At 35.5% G+C, this 16,009-nt stretch overlaps 1 protein-coding gene across 6 annotated transcripts in view; it reads left to right on the forward strand.

The window, feature by feature from the left end:
• The window catches only part of LOC105485445 (dihydropyrimidine dehydrogenase), an 875,814-nt gene that overhangs the window by 411,612 nt on the left and 448,193 nt on the right, over positions 1-16,009 (forward strand). The gene's annotated exons all lie outside the window — the stretch shown is intronic.

Below are 16,009 nucleotides of genomic sequence, written 5' to 3' on the forward strand. Positions count from 1 at the left end.
AAATGGTGCTGGGAAAATTGGCTAGCCATAAGTAGAAAGCTGAAACTGGATCCTTTCCTTACTCCTTATACGAAAATTAATTCAAGATGGATTAGAGACTTAAATGTTAGACCTAATACCATAAAAATCCTAGAGGAAACCTAGGTAGTACCATTCAGGACATAGGCATGGGCAAAGACTTCATGTCTAAAACACCAAAAGCAACGGCAGCAAAAGCCAAAATTGACACATGGGATCTAATTAAACTAAAGAGCTTCTGCACAGCAAAAGACACTACCATCAGAGTGAACAGGCAACCTACAGAATGGGAGAAAATTTTTGCAATCTACTCATCTGACAAAGGGCTAATATCCAGAACCTACAAAGAACTCCAACAAATTTACAAGAAAAAAACAAACAACCCCATCAAAAAGTGGGCAAAGGATATGAACAGACATTTCTCAAAAGAAGACATTCATACAGCCAACAGACACATGAAAAAATGCTCATCATCACTGGCCATCAGAGAATTGCAAATCAAAACCACAATGAGATACCATCTCACACCAGTTAGAATGGCAATCATTAAAAAGTCAGGAAACAACAGGTGCTGGAGAGGATGTGGAGAAATAGGAACACTTTTACACTGTTGGTGGGACTGTAAATTAGTTCAACCATTATGGAAAACAGTATGGCGATTCCTCAAGGATCTAGAACTAGATGTACCATATGACCCAGCCATCCCATTACTGGGTATATACCCAAAGGATTATAAATTATGCTGCTATAAAGACACATGCACACGTATGTTTATTGCAGCACTATTCACAATAGCAAAGACTTGGAATCAACCCAAATGTCCATCAGTGACAGATTGGATTAAGAAAATGTGGCACATATACACCATGGAATACTATGCAGCCATAAAAAAGGATGAGTTTGAGTCCTTTGTAGGGACATGGATGCAGCTGGAATCCATCATTCTTAGCAAACTATCACAAGAACAGAAAACCAAACACCGCATGTTCTCACTCATAGGTGGGAACTGAACAATGAGATCACTCGGACTCAGGAAGGGGAACATCACACACCGGGGCTTATCATGGGGAGGGGGGAGGGGGGAGGGGGGAGGGATTGCATTGGGAGTTATACCTGATGTAAATGACGCGTTGATGGGTGCAGCACAGCAACATGGCACAAGTATACATATGTAACAAACCTGCATGTTATGCACATGTACCCTACAACTTAAAGTATAATAATAATAAATAAATTAAAAAAAAAAAAAAAAAAAAAAAGTCAAGAATGCATAGTGAGGAAAGGATTGTCTCTTCAATAAATGTTACGTTGGGAAAAGTGGCTATCCACATGCAGAATAATTAAATTGGAACGTTATCTTTCACCACAGACAAAAATTAACTCAAAATTAATTAAAGACTAAAATGTATGACCTTCAAATGTAAAACTCCTTAGAAGGAAGCATATGGGAAAAGCTTCATGACATTGGTTTTGACAATGATTTCATGGATATGACAGCAAAAGTGTGGTCAACAAAAGCAAAATGAGATAAGTGGGATTACACACTATTATATTAGCTGAACTAAAAGAGCTTCTGCATAGCAAAGGAAACAATCAACCAAGTGAAAAAGCAGCCTTTAGAATGGGAAGAAATATTTACCATTAATTAACCAGCAGTTAATTTCCAAAAACTATAAGAAACTTTTAAAATTCAATAGCAAAATATTGAAATAGTCCAATTTAAAAAATTAGCAAAGGACTTAAATGGATATTTTTTTCAAGGAAGCCATACAAATGGCCAACAGGTATATGAAAAAAGTCTTATCACAGATCATCAGGAAAATGAAAATCAAAACCACATTGAGATATCATCTCACACTTGATACAATGACTATTATCAGAAAAACAAAAGTTTGACAAGTTTTTGGAGAAGTTGAAACCCTTGTTCAGCTGTTGGTGCAATGTAAAATGGTGGAACTGCTGTAGAAAACAGCATAGATGTTTCTCAAAAAATTTAAAATAGAACTATCGTATGATCCAACAATCCCACTTCTGTGTATATATCTAAAATAACTGAAATCATTGTCTCAAAGAGACATCTGCATCCCCATGTTCACTGCAACATTATTCACAATAGCCAAGATATAACCTAAATGTCCACTGATAGATGAATGGATAAAGACATTCCGATTTATACATCCAAGAGAATATTAGTCAGACTTACAAAAGAAGGAAACTGTATTGTTTGTGAAAGAATGGATAGAACTGGAAGACATTATGCTAAATGAAGTGGCCATCACAGAAGGACACATACTGTGTGATTCCCTGTATACGAGGCATCTAAAGTAGTCAAATGTGTAGAAGTAGACAATAGAATGATGGTTTCCAGGAGATGGGTGAGAGGGATGTTGGGTATATTGGAAAGAAAGAAGGAAAAAAAAGAAAGAAAGAAGGACACAAAAAGTAAAGAGGAAGGAAGGAAGGAGAAGGAAAGAGGAAAGAATGGGAGGACAGGAGGGAAGGAAGACAGAGAAGAAAGAGAAATAAAAAGGAAAGGAAGAGAAAAAGAAAAAAGGAAAGGAAAGAAAGAGAAAGAAAAAAGAAAAAGAAAGGAAGAAAGAAAGAAAAAAAGAAAGAAAAAAGGGAGGGAGGGAAAGAAAGAAAAAAGAAAAAGAAAATGAAAGAGAAAGAAAGAAAAAGAAAGGAAGGAAAGAAGGAAATAAGAGATAAAGCAAGCAACAATAACAAAGCGACACAAGGAAACTTTTGAACGTGATGGATATGTTTATGACATGGATTGTAGTGATAGTAACATGAGTGTATGCATATATCCAAAGCACTGAATTTTATACATTAATTATGTTTATTGTAGACTGATTATAACTCAATAAACCTGTGGAAAAAAGATGTGCAATAGGCCGGGCGCGGTGGCTCAAGCCTGTAATCCCAGCACTTTGGGAGGCCGAGACGGGCGGATCACGAGGTCAGGAGATCGAGACCATCCTGGCTAGCACGGTGAAACCCCGTCTCTACTAAAAAATACAAAAAAAAAAAAAACAAAAAAAACTAGCCGGGCGAGGTGGCGGGTGCCTGGAGTCCCAGCTACTCGGGAGGCTGAGGCAGGAGAATGGCATAAACCTGGGAGGCGGAGCTTGCAGTGAGCTGAGATCCGGCCACTGCACTCCAGCCTGGGTGACAGAGCGAGACTCCGTCTCAAAAAAAAAAAAAAAAAAAAAAAAAAGATGTGCAATAATAATGCTCTCAGCATATTAATATATAAATAATAACAAAACAATGTTTAGTGAAGCAGTTTTTTAACCATTAATAAGTAAAATCGACTACTTAAAGAAAAAAGAAAAGAAAAAGACAAAGTACTCTGTTAACTGTTGTGCTCCTAGCTCCTGAACAGAATGCCTGCCATGTAGAATACACTTGATAGATTTTATAGATATATTTTATATGCTAAGGAAATATTTTCGATCATGGGACAAATGGGGTTTAGGAAGCATATTTTACAAGTTCACTTAGCTCATTGGTGATACAACCTCAGGTTGCTAAAAGAGCTGGTATGTGGCAGTGGGAGAAGAGTTTACATTGAAATAGAAGCATGAAAAAATAATATGTCAGAAAGAGAAAATAGCAAGTGTAAACGTACAGTTAAACGCAGAGTTTGGTAGAAGGCACATGTGACTATGATATGTATATTTACAGAGATTGGCATAAGGTAAGTTTGGGTAGGTAGACAGGACCATATCATGAAAGAGCTGTAGGCTATCCTGAAAAGTTGAATATCAACAAAATCCAATGGAAAACTAAGGAAAAGTTTAAGCAGGTGCATAACACAATCAAATTTCTGTTTTAAAGACCCTACTCTGGTATAGAGTAAAGAACAAATTTGAGTAGGAGGTAAGGAGAATGCAGAAATCAGTCAGAAAAAGTCTCAGTAAGAGATAATAGTGACAAAGAGAATAGAGTCAAAAATAATTAGATTTGCTGTAGAATAGAAATGGGAGTTGAGAGAGAAGAAATATCAAAAACAATACAATTAACAAGTTTTAACTTAAACTTGATGGATGGTAGTGTTAAAAAGTAAACGGAGGAAAACCAGGGAGGAATAGTTATTTTTGGTTGAAGGAGGAGGAGTTTTTGCATGATACTACATTAAGTTTTAAGTTGTTAAAGAGCTGATAATTGGGGGTAGAGGTAGAGTTGAGATGGAGAAAGATGGCACATGGATTTGAATTAATATCATTTAATTTTCAGAGTCCAGATATGCTGACCATTATGCCATGGAGCCAATTAATGTTATTTAATTTTGTAGTCTTATTTTATGCTCAGTTTACAAGTATAGAGGAATGTGAATATAGTGTTTTAAAGAAATGAGTAAAATGGAATCATTATTTTGTAGAAACTTCTGAAGCCTCAAATCAGAAAAGATTTTATATCAGAAAGAAATTTTATTATGAATAATAATTTCTCAAAATGGAGAAGTGAAATCTGTTTTTATGTTATAATTGTAATCACTGGAGCTAGGCCTTTCCATCATGGAAACAGCTAATCCAAATTAATTTCTACTCTGTAAGATTTTTCCCTCAATAGATATTCCTTCAAAGAGCAAAGTAACTAAGCTTGAGTTAATTAATGCATTAATCCATTCTGTGAATTAATCTAGCCACAAGCAGCTACGCAATGTTATTTATTCTTTTCCTTAAAATAATTTCAGAATGGATATTTCTATAGCAACTGTACTCCAAGATAGGATCCATTGTAGCATATCACAATGAAATATAAACAAAATGAGTAAGTGAAAGCTGTTTGATTATTTTGAATTGGGTGGAACATAGTGATGGTGATTTCTTCTTCAATCAAATATAACAAACACTACCACTAGTATTGCTTTTAGTAGTGCTTTTCTCTTCCTTTTTTTTTTTTTTTTTTCAAATTTCATTCTAGCAAAACAAATTAGGAGAGAATACAACTGGGATACATACTTATCATGTAAGTTGCTTTTCCCCAGCAACATAATCATTATACATCCAAATGTCTCTGCTGTAATTCCATGATCCAACCAGGTATAACAGAAGAAACCAGTGGTAATGAGTAATAATCTAATAATAAAATAATGAGTTATTGTAGCTTAAGACTGTATTTTTATTTCTATTCTTGAATTAATGGCATTATGATTGATTGTCTTAATGATATTTGAACAGTATATGGTTTTTATTTTTGATACGATGTCTCAGTGTGTGTGTATATGTACTCTCTGTGATCAATCAAACCATCATGAATAACTTTCAGGTTAGTTTCTTGTTTTGAGGACATTAATAATTTAGAAAAGGTATGTAAGATGGGGGCAGCTTGATATAATATAGTTAGTGTAAGCTTTCAATTCAAATCTTGCTCTACCACTTATTAATCTTTACACAAGCAGTTTACTTTCTTTGAGCCTCATTTTCCTCATCTTCAATAGGAGAATAATGCATACCTTAAAAATTGTGATTAAAAAATACCTATCACTGGGTCTGGTATAAATATTACTTGCAAATGAACAACTATCTTGTTGATCTTAAGAATAAAAGAAAAAAAAATTTAAAAGTGACCTATTTTTACAGTAGACCTTAACATTTGGACAATGTGTTGATGTTTGTCAGAGCTGACACTTTATTAGCAGATGGGAGGCCCACATGAGCACCTTTTAGACTATCTTCCGAACTTAAAGAGTCTTTGTTCTCTTGAACAGACCCCCAGTAGCCACATAGTTGAATAAAGTAGACACCTAACACAATATTGGCCAAGCCCGAATCTCTTACTTGAGAATTAGGAATTAGGAGGAGAACTCGTATTACCAGAGAGGTGATCTCATCCTTGAATGCTCTGTGTAATGTTTTGGAGGGATTTTTAAAAATACTATTAATGAGTCCTCCTCCAAGGGATTCTGATATAATTAGTAGGAAGATACCTGGCCTGGACATCGTAGTTTTTAAAACTCTCTACGTGTTTCTGATAAGTAGAGTAAAAAAGTGACTGGGCTAGACCTATACAATATAAATCATTCTGGATAAAGAAGTAGGGGAAGCCAATTGGAAGAGGGAGAAGAATAAAGTGGCTGTACATAGAAAGAAAAAGGACAAAGCATGAAGAATCTTCTTACTTTCCTCGAGAATTCCCAGCTCTTCCTGGAGGCCTGGCTGCATTTCTGCATGATTTTCATGAGATCCTCCTGTACCTCATGGTAAGGCCAGTTTGTTACTTGCCACCAAAGTTCATTCTTACTGGAAGTCAAAATTCCAGTAGGAAGAAAAATGCTCTATTTTAGGCAAGACCTTGGCAAAAGTGTGATGTTGGTGAATCTTAATGTCATTTAATGTGACTGAATTATAGAATATATATATACACACATACACACATAGATACTTAATTACCCAGGGCAATTACTTACTATTCCCACTAGATGGTTCTTGGAGAGATTGGCCTAAAATCAGCAATCTTCCAGGGCTTGAATGCCACTCTACATTAGAATCATAGAATAATGGACTTTTATAGATTTGGAATAAAGTTAATGATTATTTCATCTAAACTGATTATCACTTTACTGGGAACTAATTTGAAAAAGACACTGAGTACCCAAGGTCACTAGTCTAATACATTCAGTAAATATGTTGAGTATCTCTGTGCCAAGTCTTATACTAGGTGCTGAAATTAAATCAAGCGAGAGATAGCATATATGTAAGCAAACAAGTACAAAGTATGATTAGGAAGCAGCTTTGCTTGTGGGAACCTGAGGAGGTTGTGTTTTTTGTTTTTTTGTTTTTTTGTTTTTTTCATTTTCATCAGTTTTACTGCAATATAATTTGTATATAATAAAATTTGCCAATTTCCATTGTACCATTTGATGAGTATTGACAGATGTATGGAGTCATGTAACCATCACCATAATCACTCACCATAAATGTTGAGTAGCAACCATCAGCCTACTGTGGTTCCTTTGCTGGGAAAGACTGAGACATGAAGCAGTGGGACAAGTTAAAAGGTTAGTGTGGTAAATTCAGTGAGAAATAACCATGCTTGGACCAGGAGGTAGTAGTGGAGGTGAGAAATGGAATATATTTTGAAAAAAGAGACAGTAGATTTTTCTGACAGACTGGCTATAAAGTGTAAAAGGAAAGGCACAAATGATTGTAAGGTTTTTGGCCAAAGGTATCGGAAGGATACAGTTGCCATTCTTTGAAATGGGCAAGGCTGTAGAAGGAGCAGGTTTGGTGGCAGAAAATTCGCATCAGGGGTTTTCAGTTTAAAAAGCCTAATAGATATTCAAGTGTGAGAAGTTTAAAATACAAGTCAGAAATATCCAACTGATTGCAACAATCTAATCAGAGGAGAGGTCTGAGTTAGAGATAGAAATTTGGGAGTGTAAACTATATCCTGAATAAACTGTAATGTGTCCATCAAGAAGGGATAGCGTCCTAGGGGTGTTTGATGATGGATACAGACTATTTTCAAAAAAGGGAAAAAGAAGAGCTAATTAGCACACAATGTCCAGAGGTGAGGCTTCCTGGATGCTCAGTAACTGAAACATCTAGAAGTATTTCTAGGATATATATTGGTAAGTTATCTTGGCCTGAGAGCTTTGTGGGACTATATCTTAGAACACGACCAATTCTGATTTTTGAATAGGCCCTTTCTGAGTTCATTGTTCTACACTTTACCAACAAGCCCCTTGTGGAAAATGTGCCCAGTCAAGACTTCAGAGTTTATCATGATAATGATCACGAAGCCATGGAATTAGGGCTTGGAAAATATCTTAAAGGTTATCTAGCTCCAACTTCACACCCATGGCTTGACTAATAGGTAATTTGAGTCATATCCAATGGAAATGATCTCACATCTCCCAGGACAGACCCTTCCCCTAATGGACAACTCTATTTCAAAATTATTTCTCATGTGGAACACAAACATACTTCACTGTAATAAATTTTCTTTTCTGCATCTAAGGGACCCCAGACTATACTCCTGCAGTTTGAGAGTTTCAACTTGACCATAAGTTTCTTGGCTTTCATCCCGTTTACAGGGCCTGTTACACAGTTTAGGTTTTAAAAGTTAAACCTTGGCCTTCCCTATATCTTCACAATATCTTCTGTCAAGAGGCTTCCTAGACTTTTTTTTTTTTTTTTTTAGCTTAAAATAATTATTCGTGATTAAATTGTGATAAAACATACATAATATAAAATTTACCATGTTAAACATCTTTAAGTGTACAGTTCCAGTGGCATTAAGCACATGTATCATGTTTCTCCAGAACTTTTTTACCTTGCAAAACTAAAACACTATGCTCATTAAATGGTAGTTTATCATTTCCCTCTCTGTCTCCCTTTTTTACACACAAGGGGGTTTTTTAGTAGAGATGACAACAGGACTGACTTTTGAAGGCTTCGTTGGAATTTTCAAAGCATTATCACCGGCAGGAAAGAACATTCTGAGCAAAAACAAAAGGCAAAATGCAAAGATGCATTAATGATATTGTTTTATTTGAGAAATTATAACTAGTTCAATAAGTGGAAGCATAAAATATTTTGAAGGAGAGGTAGGAGATGAGATTAGAAAGGTTGGGGAGGGAGAAGGGCCCAGATCACAGTTGGGATTATATAATGCTGAGGTTATGGTTTGTTCTGTATGCAGTAAAGAACCTTGAAGGAATTTGCAGATGACAATGAAGTGAGAAAAATTAAGTGTAACACATGTATATTTTGGACTCCTCATGGCCTATGCTTGTCATGGAGTTAATTTTTAGAAATTTTATTGTAAGTGAATAAAACCTTTACTCAGTCTCTTCCCAAAAATTCTAAGGGTGAAAAAAGCAAACTTTAAAAAAATAGTCTTTAGACATCCTTGTTATTTTCAATTTCTCTTATGTCTAGGAGGGACTTTAAAAAGGAAAGGTTACTCTTTATCTTTACACTCTAAAACTTAGACATTTAGCTTTTCCTTAATCTCCATTTTTACCATTCTCATCTCGGTTCTTTAGGACTTCAGCTTCTTTTGCTTTTGTAGTTTTCTTTAGTTTTCATTGAGTGTATTTTGAACAATCAAAGAGGTCATGGTGATGTCCAGGTTATAAAATGATTCTTGCTTTACAATGGGAAGGCAAGGAGGGAAATGACAAAAATTCAAGTTTTCCTTTTTAACCTTTTCAACCATGTTAGCGGATTCCTCAATTTCATAGCATATAGGTAAATGAGATACCTAACAAAGGATAACTAGAATGCTAAGATCATTTTGTATTAAAAGTAATTATTAAAGATAAAAATGTTTAGCATAGAGAAAAAATGGAGATGTAGGAAGTATACGTTAGTTCTGTAAAAAATACTTGAGGAATGCCAAGTGAAAAGGTGATTTTATTTATCTGTATCTCTACAGAGGAAAGAATTGCCTTCAAGAGTAAATATTTTATACAGATGCTTTTTTTTTTTTTTTTTTTTTTTTGAGATGGAGTCTCGCTCCGTTACCCAGGCTGGAGTCCAGTGGCATGATCTCAGCTCACTGCAAGACCCATCTCCCAGGTTCATGCCATTCTCCTGCCTCAGCCTCCCCAGTAGCTGGGACTACAGGTGCCTGCCACCATGCCTGGCTAATTTTTTATATTTTTAGTAGAGATGGGGTTTCACCATAGCCAGGATGGTCTCCATCTCCTGACCTCATAATCTTCCCACCTCAGCCTCCCAAAGTGCTGGGATTACAGGCATGAGCCACCACGCCTGGCATAGGTGCATATTTTTAATTGTGGAGATAATAATTTGGTTAAGATATGTTTGGTCACTGTCCTCAAGGAGCTTATGTTATATTTGAAGAGAAAATTAACATGTATGGCCAACTGTGATGACAGCTGAGTAGCAGCATATCTTAAACTGTGGGATAGCCACATAATTCTCTTCTTTTGAGAAATATCTGTTCATATCCTTCACCCACTTTTTGATAGGGTTGCTTTTTTTTTTTTTTTTTTTTTTTTTCCTTGTAAGTTTGTTTAAGTTCTTTGTAGATTCTGGATATTAGCCCTTTGTCAGATGGATAGATTACAGAAATTTTCTCCTGTTCTGTAGGTTGCCTGTTCACTCTGATGATAGTTTCTTTTGATGTGTAGAAGCTCTTTAGTTTAATTAGATCCCATCTGTCACATTTGGCTTTTGTTGCCATTGCTCTTGGTGTTTTAATCATGAAGTCTTTGCCCATGCCTATATCCCGAATAGTATTTGCCTAGGTTTTCTTCTAGGGTTTTTATGGTTTTTGGTCTTACATTTAAGTCTCCAATCCATCTTGAGTTATTTTTTGTGTAAGGTGTAAGGAAGGGGTCCAGTTTCAGTTTTTTGCATATGGCTAGCCAGTTTTACCAACACCAGTTATTAAACAGGGACTCGTTTCCCCATTGCTTGTTTTTGTCAGGTTTGTCAAAGAGATCAGATGTTTGTAGATGTGTGGCTTTATTTCTGAGGCCTCCATTCTGTTTCATTGGTCTATATATCTGTTTTGGTACCAGCACCTTGCTGTTTTGGTTACTGTAGCCTTGTAGTATAATTTGAAGTCAGATAGCGTGATGCCTCCAGCTTTGTTCTTTTTGATTAGGGTTGTGTTGGCTGTACAGGCTCTTTTTTGGTTCCATATGAAATTTAAGTAGTTTTTTCTACTTCTCTGAAGAAATTCAATGGTAGCTTGATGGGGATAGCACTGAATCTGTAAATTACTTTGGGCAGTGTGGCCATTTTCATGATATTGATTCTTTCTGTCCTTGGAAACGTTTTTCCATTTGTTTGTATCCTCTCTTATTTCCTTGAGCAGTGGTTTGTAGTTCTCCTTGAAAAGGTCCTTCACATTCCTTGTAAGTTGTATTTTGAGGGATTTTATTCTCTTTGTAGCAATTGTGAATAGGAGTTCACTCATGATTTGGCTCTCTGTTTGTCTGAAGACATTTGTGCAGCCAACAAACATATGATAAAAAGGTCATCATCACAGGTCATTAGAGAAATGCAAATCAAAACTACAATGAGATCCCATCTTATGCCAGTTAGAATGGCGATCATTAAAATGTCAGGAAACAACAGATGCTAGAGAGGATGTGGAGAAATAAGAACACTTACACTGTTGGTGGGAGTGTAAATTAGTTCAACCATTGCAGAAGACAGTGTGGCGATTCCTCAAGAATCTAGATCCAGAAATACCATTTGACCCAGCAATCCCATTACCGGGTATATACCCAAAGGATGATAAATCATTCTGCTATAAAGACACATGCACACGCATGTTTACTGCAGCACTATTCACAATTGTAAAGACTTGGAACCAAACCAAATTTCCATCAAAGATAGACTAGGTAAAGAAAATGTGGTACATATATACCATGGCATACTATGCAGTCTCCAAAAAGGATGAGTTCACATCCTTTGTAGGGACAAGGATGAAGCTGGAAACCATCATTCTCGGCAAACTAACACAGGGACAGAAAACTAAACACTGCATGTTCTCACTTATAAGTGGGAGTTGAACACATGGACTCAGAGAGGGGAATATCACACACTGGGGCCAGTTGGGGAGTGGGGGGTTAGGGGATGGATAGCATTAGGAGAAATACCTAATGTAGATGACGGGTTGATGCGTGCAGCAAACCACCATAGCATCAGTATACCTATGTTACAAACCTGCACATTCTGCACATGTATCCCAGAACTTAAAGAATAATAATAAAGTAAAATTGTGGAATAGTAAATAAAAAAGAGGTAGCTACTTCAGAAAATTGTATAGATGGTAGTAAGGAAATGTCCTAATAAGTATATGCTTGAATGAATCAGTTGAGTTTGGAAGGATTATGAAGAGTTTAATGCATGAGGAAAGTCTTAAATTTATTTGTATTTTAAGCAGGTAAAAAAATGCATAAAATAATGTATGGAGACATAACAGTGTGATGAACTATCGGTAGTAAATTTTGTGTGTGTTTGGTGGTAGGTGGTAAATTTATTTGTATTGTTTTGCATATGTCAGGGACCTTGTCTGTTTTGTTCATCTTTTTAACCCCAAGTTCTTAACAAATACCTGCTGAATAAATAAATGAACGAAAATAGGAAAATAGTTCTATATGAACATTAGTAACTGAGTCTAACAGGTATATTGGCAGTACATTATTAAAAAAAAATCAGACTATGCCATGCAAAGAAATGTTAAGTTGGTTTCCTGAAAAATACGGGGAAGTTAATGCATTTTAGTACTTAAACGTATAACCAAATATTTTCAATGTAATCAATAAATTAAAATACTTATACTTTTTGTGACCTATGAGTGTCTCAGATAAAATAATTTCTCTATAATGACAAGGGAAGGACTTTAGAATGGGTAATTTTCAGCATGTGGAGAAGAAAGATGGAATGTGAAAAGTGCAGAGATAGGGAGGCACAAAGTATTTTTGAGAAGGAATGTTTTATTTTATTTTATTTCTGAGGGTGGATTAAGAACATAAGCCAACAAGGCAGCAAACTGTATATTTTATTGTGGCTTTACCAGTAATGGAGCAACTTACAGATACTCATTTAGCCTCTTTTGGCTTTAGTTTTCTGTTTGTAAAATAAAGCTTTTAAAGTAGTCTCTTCGATTGTTCTAGCTCTACATAGTAATAAGTAGAACTGAAAAAGTTGATTCAGGACAGTCTATGGAGGAAACTAAAGGGCAAACTCTTTACTTTGAGCTTCACTTAATGGATTTTAGAGTATCATGGTGATATGGTTTGGCTGTGTCCCCACCCAAATCTCATCTTGTATTCCCATGTGTTAGGAGAGGAACCTGTTGGGAAGAAATTGAATCATGGGGGCAGGTCTTTCCCATGCGGTTCTCATGATAGTGAATACGTCTCACAAGATCTGATGGTTTTAAAAAGAGGAGTACCCCTGCATAAACTCTCCCTCTTTGCCTGATTTCATCCATGTAAGATGTGACTTGCTCCTCCTTGCCTTCCGCCATGATTGTGAGGCTTCCCCAGCCACGTGGAACTTTAAGTTCAGTTAAACCTCTTTCCTTTGTAAATTGCCCAGTTTCAAGCATGTCTTTAACAGCAGTGTGAAAATGAAATAACACACATGGCTTCTTTTAAAAATTGTTTTAGTATACCTTCAAATCTATTTATTTCATCAATTAACTTGTATTTATCATTGAAAATATGAAAATTATAGTAAGCAAAAATTTAAAAATTAAAGGTCATCTAAAACCCTGATTCTGAGATATAATTCTCCTAGCATGTTGATGTTTATCTTTTGTGATTGACGGGTAAATGGAAACATACAGCAAAATAGATATACATGTTTTTCCATCAAAAACTTGGAATTTACATATCATATTATAATATTAACTCACTGTTTTACTTTGTACATAATAAACCCTCTTTCATGTCAATAAATTATTTTCTTCTGTATCATTTCTGATGCTAGCATAGCATTCCTTTTTACAATAGGACCATTATGGAACCAATCCCCATTGTTCAACACCTAGGTTGTTTCCTTGTATCTGTTATTTACTACACTACTGGATGAATGGGAAAATAGTATTGTCTAAAATTGAAAATCTAGATAAAATATTTGTTAGGAGGGAATATGATGAGATAGAAGAGTTGATATTAAAGTGTAAGAGCAAAGCATCTACATCCAAAGACCTTGAAGTCTTTTGGAAATCTGAGTTTGGAGATTACAATTGAGATTTGGGAGGAATTAACCTTGTGATGAGAACTGAAAGTAGATAAGCTTGAGTTTGCTGAGCAAGGGTACAAAGGGGGAACAGGCTTTTAAAATTCAGAAAAGGAGATGTACATTAGGGCATGGATGTATGATGAAGTTGAACAGACTGAGTTGTTATAGCACGACAAAGACAAAGCTAAAAATAGCCCTGTGTTGCACAGTATGAAAAAAGACTGCCTATGGCATGTGAAGATTTTAGATTATATTACAAACACATATACATAGTAGCACTTTTGTGAATAAAAGAAAAAATATATAAGAAGCTGTATTTCTCATTTGAAAGAATTGTGTGTGTGTGTGTGTGTGTGTGTGTATTTTATTGTTTGCTTTGATGTGTTTGGTTTTGTTTTGAAGCTTAAAGAAAATCTTGCAAAATTTGTCCAAATCATTTTCTTTCTAAGTATTAAGGCAGCAACCTTTGTAAGAATTTCAAAGCAATTACTTATTTATTTAAAACTACATAAATTAAGCAATGCAAGTTGAACTATGCATACATATCTGCCTCCTTGGGCTGTTGCCTAATGCCATATATAGCTACAATTATGAACAAACCAAAATTCGTCCGTAAGACTGAGAAAAATAGATATTTCAACACACAGCCATAAAAAGAGAAGAATACTTATAAGGTCATTTATTTCACCTTGTAAAGTACAGGTATGTAGGACCACGTGTAGTTCTGCTATTGGAATCAAAGGAAGTTGGCTCAACGTTGTTTCTAAAGCAGGGAAGGTGTTTCTATACTTTTACCGATATGAATCAACCTGTAATGTAAGGAAATTCTTCCTTAGTCTATCCCTAAAACTTGCTTGATTTAATTTATATTATGATTACACAAAGCTAAGAAAATACCATCAAGCAAGTTTTCATAAATTAAGCACAAAGAGGCTGGTTAGTGGGACCAGGAGAAAAATTCTAAAATTATTCCCTTTTGTGTTTGAATTTCAGTATCTTTTAAATAAAGTTGTTTGTTTGTTTATTTAATTGATAATACTTTCCATACTGCCTTTGAAATTTAAAAAGATTGATATTGTATGTATTCAGTTTACTGCTAACTGACTTTTTACCGGTTGTTGTCATTGTAAACATCCATGTGTGGACACACATACATACACACACCTCAAATTAACCCCCAGTTTCCTATATTTTACATTGTAGTTTTTGACTTTGCTAATAATCCTTTTAATAGTATAGCAATCCTAGGTGAGGACAGAAAAATTATGTCACACCCAGACTAACCAATATTCAGAAATATGCCTTGAAGCCCAGAACATCCCTGGGAGAAGGCGCCTGCCATAACTGAAGCCTGGATCCCATCAGGCATCTCTTTGCATGTACCCGAGACACATTAGTGTTTCAATTGACAAGTTTGATGCCTTTTTACATATTAAGTGAACTTTGCTTTGCATTGTAAGTGGTGGAGGGCCAGAAATAATTTCTATGCAAGTCATGGCAATCTTTATCTACACAAGACACACTCCTATAAAATTAAAGTTCTGCTCAAATAACTTTTCTTTTGAGTGATGATTCACAAGAGAAAGGATTTCTACTTTTGAATTAACTAGCCCTGTCCATTCAGTAACCGCTTTGGCTGAGAAAATTCATCCTTTTTATATTTTCCAGTGTTATTTGTCTTTTGGAGATAAACAGAGAGAGAGAGAAGGGGAGGGAGGAATGGAGAGAGAGAGAGAGACTTTACAAACAAAAGGCCTGATGCAATCGTTAATAACCTCCCCAGTCAGAAAAGGAGACAACATTTAGCAAGCACCTATGTAGGATGTTTCAGTGTGCCATGTGCTAAGAATAAGTGTTTTTATTAAAACATTCCAATAATCCTGCAAAGAAGCATTATTACACTGATCATTTAACAAAGGTAAATTTACAGTTTTGAGTGCCAAACATTTTGACATAAACTGTTTGGGACCTATTTGGTTTCAGGAAAAAGAACAAACCCCCATAATGCACATGAGTACACTACCCACTTTCCAAATTAAATATCTCCCTGCAGCTTATGATTTTCTGAATTTTCCAATCTTCCTGTGAGGTAGAAATTAGGCAAGCAGCATTCCTGCTGCTATACTGAAAACGATAGAGAAGAAAAGACAGGGACGTATTAGTTGGCTTTCCTAAAATCACCTAAACAGTAGTGAGATTACTGGAAATTGAATTTAGGCCCCCTGACTTGCCGTTGCCCATATCTCTGAGCACTAAAGGTATTTTCATAAATTAAGTACAAATAGACTGGGTTGGACCAG

Source organism: Macaca nemestrina, chromosome 1, assembly GCF_043159975.1.
Source record: "Macaca nemestrina isolate mMacNem1 chromosome 1, mMacNem.hap1, whole genome shotgun sequence".
In the NCBI taxonomy this organism is placed as follows: Eukaryota; Metazoa; Chordata; class Mammalia; order Primates; family Cercopithecidae; genus Macaca; species Macaca nemestrina.